The sequence below is a fragment of the Fistularia commersonii genome, chromosome 13 (assembly GCF_037954325.1).
Source record: "Fistularia commersonii isolate RoL2024-O1a breed Wild chromosome 13, RoL_Fcom_v1.0, whole genome shotgun sequence".
Classification (NCBI taxonomy): Eukaryota; Metazoa; Chordata; class Actinopteri; order Syngnathiformes; family Fistulariidae; genus Fistularia; species Fistularia commersonii.
The window spans coordinates 9,804,391-9,817,330 of NC_141296.1; positions in this window are offsets into that span (position 1 = coordinate 9,804,391).

Here is a 12,940-nt window from a genome sequence, read left to right on the forward strand (position 1 = left end):
CTAATCCACCCTCAGCCTTGTATTTACTTTGATGTCAGTACATTTAATACAGTGGCGTTAACTAACATTGCCTTTGTATTTTCTGTTGTATTATTGACACACTTTGGCGTTCATAAACAACCAAACCAGCTTTGTTAAGCACAGATGCAATATTGAGGAGCTAAAGCAAAAGTGCGTCCTAGCAAAGATTTTGTTATATTATCTACGACATTGTCTTTTTACAATACCTACTTGTATGCCTTTACATCAGACTGATTTTAAATTCTCTCGTTAAGCTAGAGGTTGTAATCAGGCTGATAAGACTACACACCTCCTGTCTGCAAAATTGATGTTTTGGGTAAAAGGGGCCATGTGCCAGTCTTGGCAGATGATTCTACCTTGCTGATGATACTGCCAGTCATTTATTGCAGGAACTGCCTTACATCCCTTTTTATTAATGGACTTGTCAGCACACAGTTTTCTGGGTACTTGCTGCTTGCCATTTTTTTCCCCACTGATGGATGTAAATGGGTATATAGAGTAAAAAAATGATGTCAGCAATAAAGTCAAACATAAGAGGAGAGAGAAGACATTAATTGACAGCAGTGAAGAAAAGGAAGGATTTAAGGATTGCAGAATCAGATTTTTAAACATGGGCACTCACATTGTTGGACTTGTCCTGTTCTAAAGGTAGACAGCACATACTGAAATTCTCCATGAACCACATTTTACATTGTAAACCTTAATAACACACAGTCTGTACCAAGGGTTCACTGTGTCAATGGAGCAGTCGCGTACCAAAAGTGCACCGTCCGATTGTATGTAATATGGATAATTTAGAAAATGAAGACTTCAACTAATTTTCACTTTGAAGAAATCAAATAATCTCACATGTGAAATAATAGATGCAAGGCAGTTTCAGCATCATCATGATTGCAGGCCTCAACATAGCATTCTTTTTCACATAAATTCAGGCAAAAATATTATGGCAATTTCATTAGCAATAACCAACCACATCTTTTCACCAGAATATTGAGTCTTTGTGATATTTCCCACCAGCAGATGGTGATAAAGCCACATTGTTCTGACATGTCAGGACTGAACAACGATCAAATAAAAAGAAGAGAAATATCAAAGAAAACGTTTTTTGTTCTTCTGTGAATATAATTTAGGGTCAGCCCAGAGACACTAGATGTAAAATGTCTTAAGAAATAAGAAAAGTCCTTTTGAATCAATTTTCACCACATGTAGATTTTTTTAGAATAAATCTCGAGAATTACCCCTACTGAGCCCTGTAATATTTCTTTGATAAGTCAACGGATTGATTTTTTTTTTTAAATCAACCAACTTAAACTTACAGGCATGGAAACTGCAGTCTGCTGAATCGGCCCAATGCTCACATTGTCTGCTGTCCACACAGGTTGGAACTGCTCATCTGTAACAGTAGAATGTTAACATTTGGCATCCAGCTGTTACCCATGCAAATGTTTTGCAGTTCATCCTTTTTTTCTAGACTTTTGTCCGCCTGGCTTAAAATCCTTGTTAACAGCAGGACCTGTTTTTCAAAAACAAGAAGACAGAAAATTAGCACTGAATTAATGATATGGTAGTTTATGAGATCAAAAGCACAGAAATAATAGAAACAGTAAACCAGTGCATGGTATTACACATGCGGTAGATGCTCTGAAAATGAGGTGAAAAAAGTAGTGAGGTCACAGTTTACTCAAGGTATATACAATTCAGAATGGAAAACAAATTTCCGGTGTTTCAATGCTTTTTTTTAGTTATTTTTTCTTTTACTTTAATAACTTCCTTCTGAATTTACATAACATAATTTACATCACAAGCCACCATAAACTAGACATGCCCAAAACCCTAGCAATTATATTTGGAAACTCCCCACGGGTCATTAGAACTGAAGACGCCTCTCGGATGAGGGGTGAAACGTCTTCAATTGAATAAATTCAAATCAAGTTTCCATGACAGAGAGATTTCTACAAGAATTCACCATGACCTGGATGACTGAATACCTCCACAGTCCTCTTCCGTCTGAATTATTAACCTTTGAAAGCCAGCGAATATCATTTGACATTATTTTTTTCAATTTACATTTTCACGACTATTATATCCTTTAAGCTGTGATAAAAATAGTAGTAAATACCAGCTCACCAAATGTGCATTATGCTCTCCCTACGAGACAAAGAATTTGGCATTTGTGTGTGATCTATTTTCCTTATAATCTTTTTATACATTTATATGCCGGTTTTAAAGCTAAGAATACATTGCTCAGGGCTAAATGGCCCCGGTGGTAGAAGGGTCGCCCAGTAATTAACGGTTCAAAACCTGGCCTGACAACCCATAATTTCTCATGATGACCAGTTTGACACCTTGACAGCCTCCGCTAACAGAAGGAGAGTGTATGTGTCTGAAAGGGTGAGGCAGGCACCACTGTAAAGCCCACAGAGTATTATTAAGCCGGAAAGCCAGTCTTCCAAAAACTTGACAAATGGTGCACCGTACAATCGACTAGTAGTGGCTAATCCAGCTGTCTCGTGAATGAGCAGCCGTGGGCAACAGATTTATAATAGCTATTTTTCTGTGAACGGCTGCCAAGGAAGGATTACGACAATGACACAAAGTTTATAGAGCTATGAAAAGGACACAATGAGATAAAAGAGATTGACGCACTCATTAGAGCAGAAAATTGTCACTCACAGACTTGCTTAACATGAAAACTTAACTAATACAAAACTAAGTGAAGGATTTCAAACTGAAATAATTGAAAAATAACCTGCATCAGTCTTTGCCGAAAAATTAACTTTTTCACAAAAATTCTGCATTTTCTGACAATTTTTTGACTTTTTTTTTTTGAGTGATGTCATATGATTGATTTCCAAATGACGCGGAACAGCAGATATAAATAATTCCCTTAAAGTCAAAAAGGCTACACCACGGAACTAGTCACATGGAAATTAAGACATTTCTATTTTGAAATTAGTGAAGAAATTGAAAATAGAGTGCTGATTCCTGTTTCACGATGATTACAAAATTTCAGATTTGGACTTAAAAGAAACTGTAATATTTTGAGCTACATTACAGAGGAGATCAGACACAGCAACAGACACACAGATACAAGCAGACCTTTACCTAGAATACAAAGCTTAAAAGAGCAACATAGTAGTTCTTACAGTAGTGATGAATGATAGGCTGGGAGCAGATCCTGACCTTGGATGGCCCATCTTGAATTAAAAGCAAGTTTTTTATGGCGGTAATGCAATAGTTGTGTTCGTGGTTTCAGTTCGTTGTCAGCTCAGAGAGTAGTTATATGTCTTGAAACTTGGTTGCTGCCGGTCCCAGCAGCACAATGTGGTGGCAGATTGTATTGATTACAGAGGGCGAGCACTCCAAGTGTGAAAACATTCAAAAGTCACACTCAGAATAAAGTTGTCAACATGCAGCTGTGAGGCTGGCTGTGAGCCACATCCATGCAAGCGGGTGAAAGAAATAAAGGGAGTCAATTCAAACTGCACACCCCCTTCTTTACCCCTTCAGCTCCTGTATAATTGTAATGTCCCGCAATCTGACCAAGCAAACAGATGGCTCCGGAGACTTACTGGAAGATCACACTCACTCAGCACGAGGTTTCACTCGCATTCAGAATGCTTTCATTCTTAGAGTTTGCAGCGGAGCTGTTATGTCTGCCTCGACTTTGTACGGTCTCAGTCTAATGATGTTCATTAGAGCTTTCAGAGTGGCGAAGCCAAAAATTACTTTCTGGTTTGGTGTCAGCCGGAGTGCGAAACTGGCTGGAGTCGTGGCAAGTTTGTGCCATTTCTCTATTCCAAGTTTATCTCATATTTTACATTCCCTAGAGAGACAGACATGGTAATTATGAAATTCAGATTAACACCTGATGTTTTTTTTAATATGAAGTCTCATCTCATTAAGTGGCTTTGTGATTTTACAGCTTTTGGTGCTATAAATCTAAAATTTCTAACGCCTCTAAATTCTGAAAGCATGCTGTTGTATTACTGAACAAGTTATATGTAGAAGTAGGCCCATTATGCCCCAGACCTGTAGAAAGCAAGAGCTTCCTCAAACTTGAGTCATAATGTTCCTGATATAAAAATGCATTAATTATACATTTTGAAAAATTGAATCAGCTTAAGACGATTTTAGAGATGGAGGATGAAATAACTTGTTTGATGGTTGATTGACCTGGTGTGGAATAAAAAAAAGAGAATCCCTGCTACTTTAATAGTGTGAACAAAATCCAAACTGAGTTTTACTCAGAATAGACATGTAGAAGAATCCAGGTGAGAGGTAACACCACATGTACCTTTACCAGCTGAAAATTATGACTATTTCAACAGTCTACAGTGACTGGAGGTAAAAATAAAATGAAAAAAAAAAACATTATATGTAACATAAAACAGATCCACCAGTTGGCCCAAGTTGGCTCATGTATATTCTAAATATTTGCTTGATTACAAGTTTGCAACAAACTGAATGAACCTCAGCTAGCTGTGATGATAAACAGGGACGGTTTTTCATCTTGTGGTCTGTGTGTTTCACAGAGGTGAACTGATAGAAGACTCTGTCCTCTGTTCTTCAGAGAAGATTGTTGCACACATATTTCTGGCAGGGTAAAAGGTGAAGGCTGGTGTTGTAGCAGAAATGGCTGCTTTCACAATGTGACTGACCCTATAGAATTGTTCTCTGTCATGGGGTCCTTTTCCATAAACTGTAAAAACATATCTTCCCTATATTATTTACTCCCTTCTTTCAGAATCCACTTGGCTGGGATGTTTCTGAGTTTGCCACCAAAAGTCCTTGTGAGCACACAGGGGCTGTCAGTGCAGAGGGACGCCTGCAAATCTTTAAGACATAGGATCTAAGCAAAGCAGCAAGACCCGATTGAGTCTCTCATCCACCACCATTCACTGTGCTCATCAACTGCCTCTGGTATTTGGATACAATTTTTGCATCCGACTGTAGATCTGTCAATTTGCAAGTTCAAATATAGTAATATCTACGGCTGGTGCAATATGATCCCTAGAAGTGTCAGTCATGTTAACCTCAAATTCACATTCACTCATTCTTTCATTCAAGGCTTTCATCCTATATTTAGCCAGGAATAAAAAATCTCAAGGAAAATTTGGACATTTTGAAAAAGATTACAACTTAAAACACAAAATACATTAAATACAAGTGAATCAAAGTCCTATAAGTGTGAGTTTAACTCAGAAAGGCACCGTGGTGCACACTGGAGCTGCCTGACCACCTTGCAAGAGCTTATTGAGGCATGGATTATGATTTTGGATGAGACGCATGAAAGAGGAGATAAGGTAAATTAAAGTCTCAACTGAGGTTGAGCAGTTGGTCTGGAAAAGAAACTTCTGCCCTGTGGAAATTGGGTGCACAGGATTTGTGGCAACTCAAACCACTGGACTGCTTAAGTGTTTGTGACCCAGCTTTGCTCAAAGCATCAAAGAGGTATGGCCCTTGGTGAGCACGAAAGAGAGCTCAGTCATGAGAAAGTCGGTTTTGTTTAGTTTAAGAAAGAAAAACGAATAAAATAAACAATAACAGAGAAAAATTATGTACAAAAAATTAACCTGAGAACAATTCCTTTTCATTTTTTCAAGTGTAGTTTGGCTCATCATTGTGTATGACAGTAGTGATTCTTTATGTTAATATCAAGCACATTTTGCTTTTATCATAGATTTTGCTGTTTTTTGGTGGAAAAACATTTACATGATAATTTACAATTAGCCAAATTCCAAAAAATCTCACAAATACAATTTCAATATAAAATATATGAGCTTACGATACAACAAAAAAACTAAAATCTCTTTGCAGTGTGTTTATTCTTAGATCCAAATGAATAGGAAAATCTAACTTTCAAAAAAATTATTTTAAAAACCTGGTATTATCCCCACCGCATATTGCATCCTCCATTTGAAATCCTTTCCCCCTCCAATAAACAGTTTAAACACAATCACAGTAATAAAACCAAATGTACTGAACAGAACATTTTATAATTTCATACCTTTTGAAAATACTCTAAGTGTAACTATTTGGAGTCAGTGGGTGTCCAGCAATTTCCGTTAAATTGATGTCTAAGAGGTAGTCTGCTGTATTATTTCCGTTTCATTGACATGAACTGCTGGGCTGCTAAGACTGTCAGAGCAAAGCGCTCAATGTGCTGTAACCCCTACTGACTTCCTGTCTGGTAAATAACTGGTCCAAAGACCTCTAACTCTTATTATTTTAGGACAATAAAACATGTTTCAAATCTCTGGATGTCATGTCCCAGTTTTTAAATCTATTCCTGGTAACCCAATATTTGGTGAATGTGGTATTTATTTATAATTGTTTTCTGAGATTATTTACATTACTATCTGATGATACATGAAAAGTAATTGATTGCAATACTTGCCTTGATGTTGCTTCCATAATAAGTAGTTGAAATTTGGAAATGAAAGGTTTTGAAGGTTTTCTCTAGAACCTGTGGCAAAATCTGCACTATTTCTCTCAATTTCTAATGCATATAATGCAGACATTTCAAACATTTGTTGAGTTTAGAAGTCCTCCTTTGTTCCTTCTGTCAAATTATCACATTTATGATTTTTACCATAAAACATAACCAGGTAACTCCCGAACCCATATTTGTGGAAATACCATGATCTTACTAAAATATAAACTGAGACTCAGACAGTGAAAGGCATTAAACCAAAGCTGTTAAGAGCAATCACATTGTAAAGTAACAATGATCTAGGCAAAGCAACTAAATTGTTTTGAAAATATTTTCAGTTTTATTGGCCCATTTTATATTCATCCTCAAATCTGTCTGACTTTGTCAGTCTGAACTTCTATTTGTGGTTAATTACTAACATTTCTTTGTATTCTCTAACTTAAAATGTCCTTTGGGCCAAAAATGTTATAAACAGCATAGCAAAGACATCTGTTCCTGTACTGTTACAAAAGGCCCCACATGATAATTAGTTGAGCCTCAGGAATAGAATAAACCTGTGTCCTGCTCCCAAACCATTACAGTTGGCCAAAAGATGGTCTGCCAAAAATCAGGCATACAAGGTCAGCCTCTCTCTTGTGGGTTTTCTGCAACAGTATAGCCTTACTTCCTATGACAGATAACCATCTAGCCTCTCATATTCACACTGATGATTATCATCTGAGCCACAAACTGAAACTGTCCAAACATCTCTACACTTTCTCCCCAGGTGACATAGCACCATCAGCCTGTCAATCTAGCAGCTCATCCTGTCCAACCCCAACCCCTATTATGCACCCTGCAAACAAAAGTAAGCTATCCTACCCTCCTCTGTCCTGAACCTGTCACTTTGAAATAAAATCTGCTGCACCAGACAGGAGGGTGGGGTACAGAGAGGGTAAATGTGTGTGACCTGTGTGCATGACAGCCTGTATCAGTGATGAAAAACAATAAAGGCCTATCAGTCCATTGTGCATTTTTAGTCTCATCAAATGTAATGTCAAACACTTACCGACTTTGAGATCTCACCTCCACAGGAAATAGCTATATAAAGAGAGACAATAATAGGTCACATCATGACAGGAAAAACCACAACTGACATTTCCATATGCAAAACGTTTGGAGGAGCTTTTGAAGCACAACAACCAGCACTATTGCCAGCTACCTGAAGTATATAAACAAATATTAATTCAATTTCTAGAATTGATTGCAACATTCATGCCTCAAGCACAATGAATTGTTTTTGTCCTGACATACATACAACATACAAACACGCTACCGTATCTACATTTTCATTTAAGCACATCTGAACTTAATGACCAGCAGTAATTTGGCCATATGTGGAAATATTACCATGCAAACACCTTATTTTTAGATAGTAAATAAGGTTTATGGAAAAGCAAAATGAATACTACGATATTGTCAGTCCCTGTGAACATGATGATTTACTGCTGATGTTGTTGATTGAAGCATTTTACAATGGCTGAAGAGTCTTAGCTAGACTGTGACATTACTGTGTTCCTTAAAATATCCTAAATGCTAACACAATACATGCATAATAATGACAACAACAAGAACTCTCACTTAAACAAGGACATCTTTTAAAAATTAAATGTGCTCCACATAATTCACTTTTCATCCGTTTTCATTTAGTGAAGCAAACTAGACAGATCACTGATGAGAAGATTTTTTGGGGAACATATCCTGTTTGGTGGCATCTACAAGACCTTTGACTTTTCATTGCGAAGCATATCTTGATCTCAATGTTTTTTTTTACCTGGTCAAATAAATGTTAATAAAATTTAAAAAACATTTTTTTATCAAAAAAAAGGCAGAAGAGCCAGCCATATAAACACTGCTCAAACTCATGACTGCTCAGTGTACTGCTTTGAGCTTCCGCCTCACGGCATGAAGAACCTTGGTTTGATTCCAACAGGGGACCTTTCTGTGAGGTGTTTGCATGTTCTCCCTCTGACTGCATGGGTTTCCTCCCACAATCCAATAACATGCAGAAGGTTAAGTGGAAAAAAATGGTAAAAATTGCCCTTGAGTGTGAATGAGAGCGTGAGTGGTTGTTTGTCTCTCTATGTGGCCCTGAGATTGACCGACGACCAGTCCTGGATGTAACCCGCCTCTCGCCCTATGACAGCATAGATAGGCTCCAGCATCCCCTGCTGGATGGAATATCTTGGATAAAATTCTATGAGATGAAATACAGTTTAAATCCTCAAATTACAGCTTTTGTAAACAAGTTCCTGACATTCAAGTTTCAAGATAAATTCTCTGTGCTGCAATGGTCTTGGCTTTACATTTATCTTTAGTCCTCGGTCATAGATGTAAAGTACGTTTCGTCAGAGCAGAAAATAAATTCAGACCCATATTATTTTTCTTTTAATTTTCTACCTAACAGACAGTAAGAAGAGATTCTGACACACAATCCAGAGAATTTAAGCAGGTGAGACAAGTTATACTGGCTAAATAATAGTCCACGGTCCTGGTGCTTTATTCATTGCATTCTTGGCCACGCTGAAACTCAGAAGTCGTCTGTTCTAATCCAGTGTATAATAGACAGATGAGATAGTGCCATACAGCCAGATAGATAAGATCTGCGAGAGGGAAAGGGCAGGCAGTCTGGCTATCTATGATGAGAGTGTGATACAGCAGTGTGAATAATTAAAGCTGGGAGCAGTGATAGAAATCTGTAGACGCCAGGGTTGGATAATACTGGATTGGTATCTGGGGCTTTTGGTGCAGGGAGGTTGCGGCTGAGACGACATCAGTCACTCTCCCTCTGCCCCGGGCAGCCGTCAGGGCACCATGCTGAAGGTCAGGAGATGATGGATGGACACAGACTAGCAGAGGCTCAGAGCTGAACATGCCTATGAATGTCTCTTACATGAAGAAAATAGATTCATGATGAAAGATACATGATATGATGCCTCTAGCAATCTATCTTAGATTTGCTACCTTTCTGAGGACCTATTGTATGCCAGACTGAAACCAAAATTTTGACAATGATGACAATAATGTATAGTTTAATAGTATAGGACGAATATACAGTTGGTCAGGTTTAGCTATGCCCTGGACAAATCCACGGAATGGATTTAAAGCAGTGTAAGTCTCTTTTTTTTTCTATTACCAAAAGTACAAGTTTTGAAGAGTTCCTTTTTTTTAACAGTGTTTAAAGTTATTGTTAATGAAACAAGTTCTGACTTTCTGTATCCCAAAAATGAATTAGACTCTAATCATAATTCTTTTTAGTCTGATAACCAATTGTGAACCTCTGAACTCTAATTTTTTGGCTTCATGTTGTCAGGACCAGGGTCATAATATATATATATATAAAATAAAATTATAAAATAAGATAAAAATAAAGTGAAAATAGGAGGAAAATAGGGAGGGAAGGGTGGTGAGGGGGAAGCCAAAGCTGCTGGGAGTTGAGGACAGTTTTTGGGGATAAAGGTTACGCTCCTCCTCTGGGCTTTGGAGCCTGGACAGCAGAGTCTGCCACCTGAGGGGAGCCACACAAAGGCCAGGGTGTGTGATGGATCCTGGAGGATTCTTTTGTCTGTCCTTAAGGGTTGTTGGTTGTGGAAGTGGGAGAAAGACCGTTATATTTTCAGGTCATTATATTTTCAATAAAGGAGTAATAAGATGATACTGCTCACGTCAAAAGACCTCAGCTTCCAGAACTGCCGGTGACATTTCCTGAGGATCTCCTTAGTGTTCCAGGAGGACCTCAGGAGTTTATCAAAGACTGTGCCCAGGCATCTGCATTCCTTTACTGTTTCTACCGGTTCCCCCTGGATGGCAGTGGCGACTGCCTGTGCCAGCTGCCTCTGTCTGCTGGAGAATGTCAACACCATGTCCTTGGCCTTACTCACATTCAGCTTGAGGCAGGAGGCACCAAAGTGGAGAGCTGAACCATGGTGGAGTGAGGGGCCAGACAGTAAAGAAGGGCCAGAGTCGTTGGCGAACTTCACCAGGTGGTGGCCTTGTTGTGTGGACCTACAGTTGTTTGAGTAGTAAATGAAGCGCAGGGGAGACAGGATGCAGCCTTGTGGTGAGCTGGTGGAGGTGAAGCGGGTGTCAGAGAAGATGTTTACCAGCACCCTCTGTGATCTGTTGGGGAGGAAGCTGATGATCTGCTGGATGAGTTGGTGGTTGGGGTGAAAATGGGCGATCAGCTTCTCAACCAGTGTTTCAGTGAGTGCCTGACTGTGTTGCGGGAGTTTCCAGGTGTCTATGGATTGAGTCGGTAATAAAGATTTTAGCATCATCCCCTGTCACGTCCTCTGCATGCCCGGTATGCAAATTAGACACTATCAACCAGGGGTTCAGTTACTCTGGTGATGGGTGTTTTTATGATCCTCTCCAAGGCCTTCATCAGCAGAGAGGTGAGAGCCACAGGCCTGAGGTCATTAAGGACCTCTGGGGAACCCTTTTTGGGGGCGCCCAGGCTTCCAAGCCTGGGGCACTGTGCTGCAGGTCAGGAAGATTTGAAAAAGGAGACAGAAAACTCCCAGCCGAATCTATGACGTGTTTTATTTTGAAAATAGGACAGGTCTTCCTGCCATTTTTGTTCCAAATATCCTCCTCAAAATAATCTACCCGCTGTTTGTTAAGGACAGACTCACTGTGTTTTCTATATCTATTAAAGAGGAATTCTGGAAAAGTGTTCAAACACATCACGGCTTCTCCTTTCACATTCACAAGCGCAGATTCCAATTTATTGTGTACGTATTTGTATGCACAGTACGTGGATTACATCAAATTATTTTTCCCAAAATGACAAATGTTTGGAGGAAAGCAAAATGCAATATCATGGGCCATAATCACAGATGTATTCCTGTATTTTTAGCCCGCTGCATGCTGAATATTTTTCAAGAGATCAACACACAAGTGTTTCTTGCCTGGTAAATGATCCAAATATCAATGGTGTGTTGAAACCACATTAAGCATTTTGTACTGATATAAATGTCTACATGAACCCACCATCATTGGTGTGCTCCTCCTTTCCTTCCCTCAGTCATATTGCACATATTGCTTGACTCCTCACATTGGTAGCCGCACATGGGCAGTGCCTCCATAACAGTAAGAACACCCATATTCAGGTCAAGAATCCCCACGAATGATTCCATGATTATTCCTCATTGATCCTGGTCATTCCCCCCTGCTGAGAAATAGAGTATCTGGAAGGGGTGTGTCTGAGAGAGAGAGGAGCCAAGGCTAATGAGCTGAGAGATGGTCTGCTTAGTGTAAGCAGACATGGAGCTGTGCTTCACCCTTCTCAAGAGGCAAAGTCAAGATAGCAACAGCCCAGGATCTTATTCAGGAAAAGCAGGGTATTAATGCAAACTAGGAGAAGCTAAATTCATATTTACTGAAACAGAGCAAAGTGCTCCCAACTGGAGGTCAATAAAAATTGTGAAAATTGCTTTTGGTTGCGGTAAAAGTGACACAACTGATGAAAAGACACAGCTAAAGCTTTTAAAAATAAAAGCATTGAATCTTTGTTTGACATTTATTTTGGAATAGTAAAGCGTCATTTGGTTGAATGTACAAAGATTAAATCTGTACATCTGCCTTTGACCATTAATTACGGAGTTGAATTATCCACAAGCAGAACATAATATTTAAAAACAAAATCAGTGAACCCTGCCATACAGCAAACACACACACACACACACACACACACACACACACACACACACACACACACACACACACACACACACACACACACACACACACACACACACCAGTACAAACCAACATCCCTCCATCCCCAACCCCCTGACTCCCTCCAAAATAAAACAAGACAAAAACAGCAAATTAAATGCAATGATTATATTGGCTGTTGGGGATTTTTTTGCTTCAGAACAGATTTATTCATCTTCAGGACTTGAGTAATGAGTACTCAATGCACTTTATATTCTGTTTAGTCAAAAATCATTGAGGCTAGTCTACAACACATCAAAGCAGGCAAATAATTGTTGGACCGAAGATTGGTGATTGCTTGTTTCTGAAATTAAAAGAACAATCAATACCTTGATTATGCAAGTAAGAGTTCGAGTTGAATGTTTTCATTTGTAGTGCATAGGCAATTCCGTTATCTTGGTCCCATAAACAATTTTAGATGGTGTAATTCACAGTAAAGGGACACAATTCTGAATTTTTTTACTACTACATATGTATATATATATATATATATATATATATATATATGTATGTGTGTGTGTGTGTGTGTATATATATATATATATATACACATATACATACATGAATATATACCCATATATATACAAACACATATATATGTGGTAGTAGAGAAAATAAAAAATATCAAAACAAAGTTCAACAACATAAGAACTTTAATGTACTTTTCTGTTTTCTTTGAACAAAGACTCTGGGAATTATGGGTTAGGATAGTTCCAAGTATGAGGG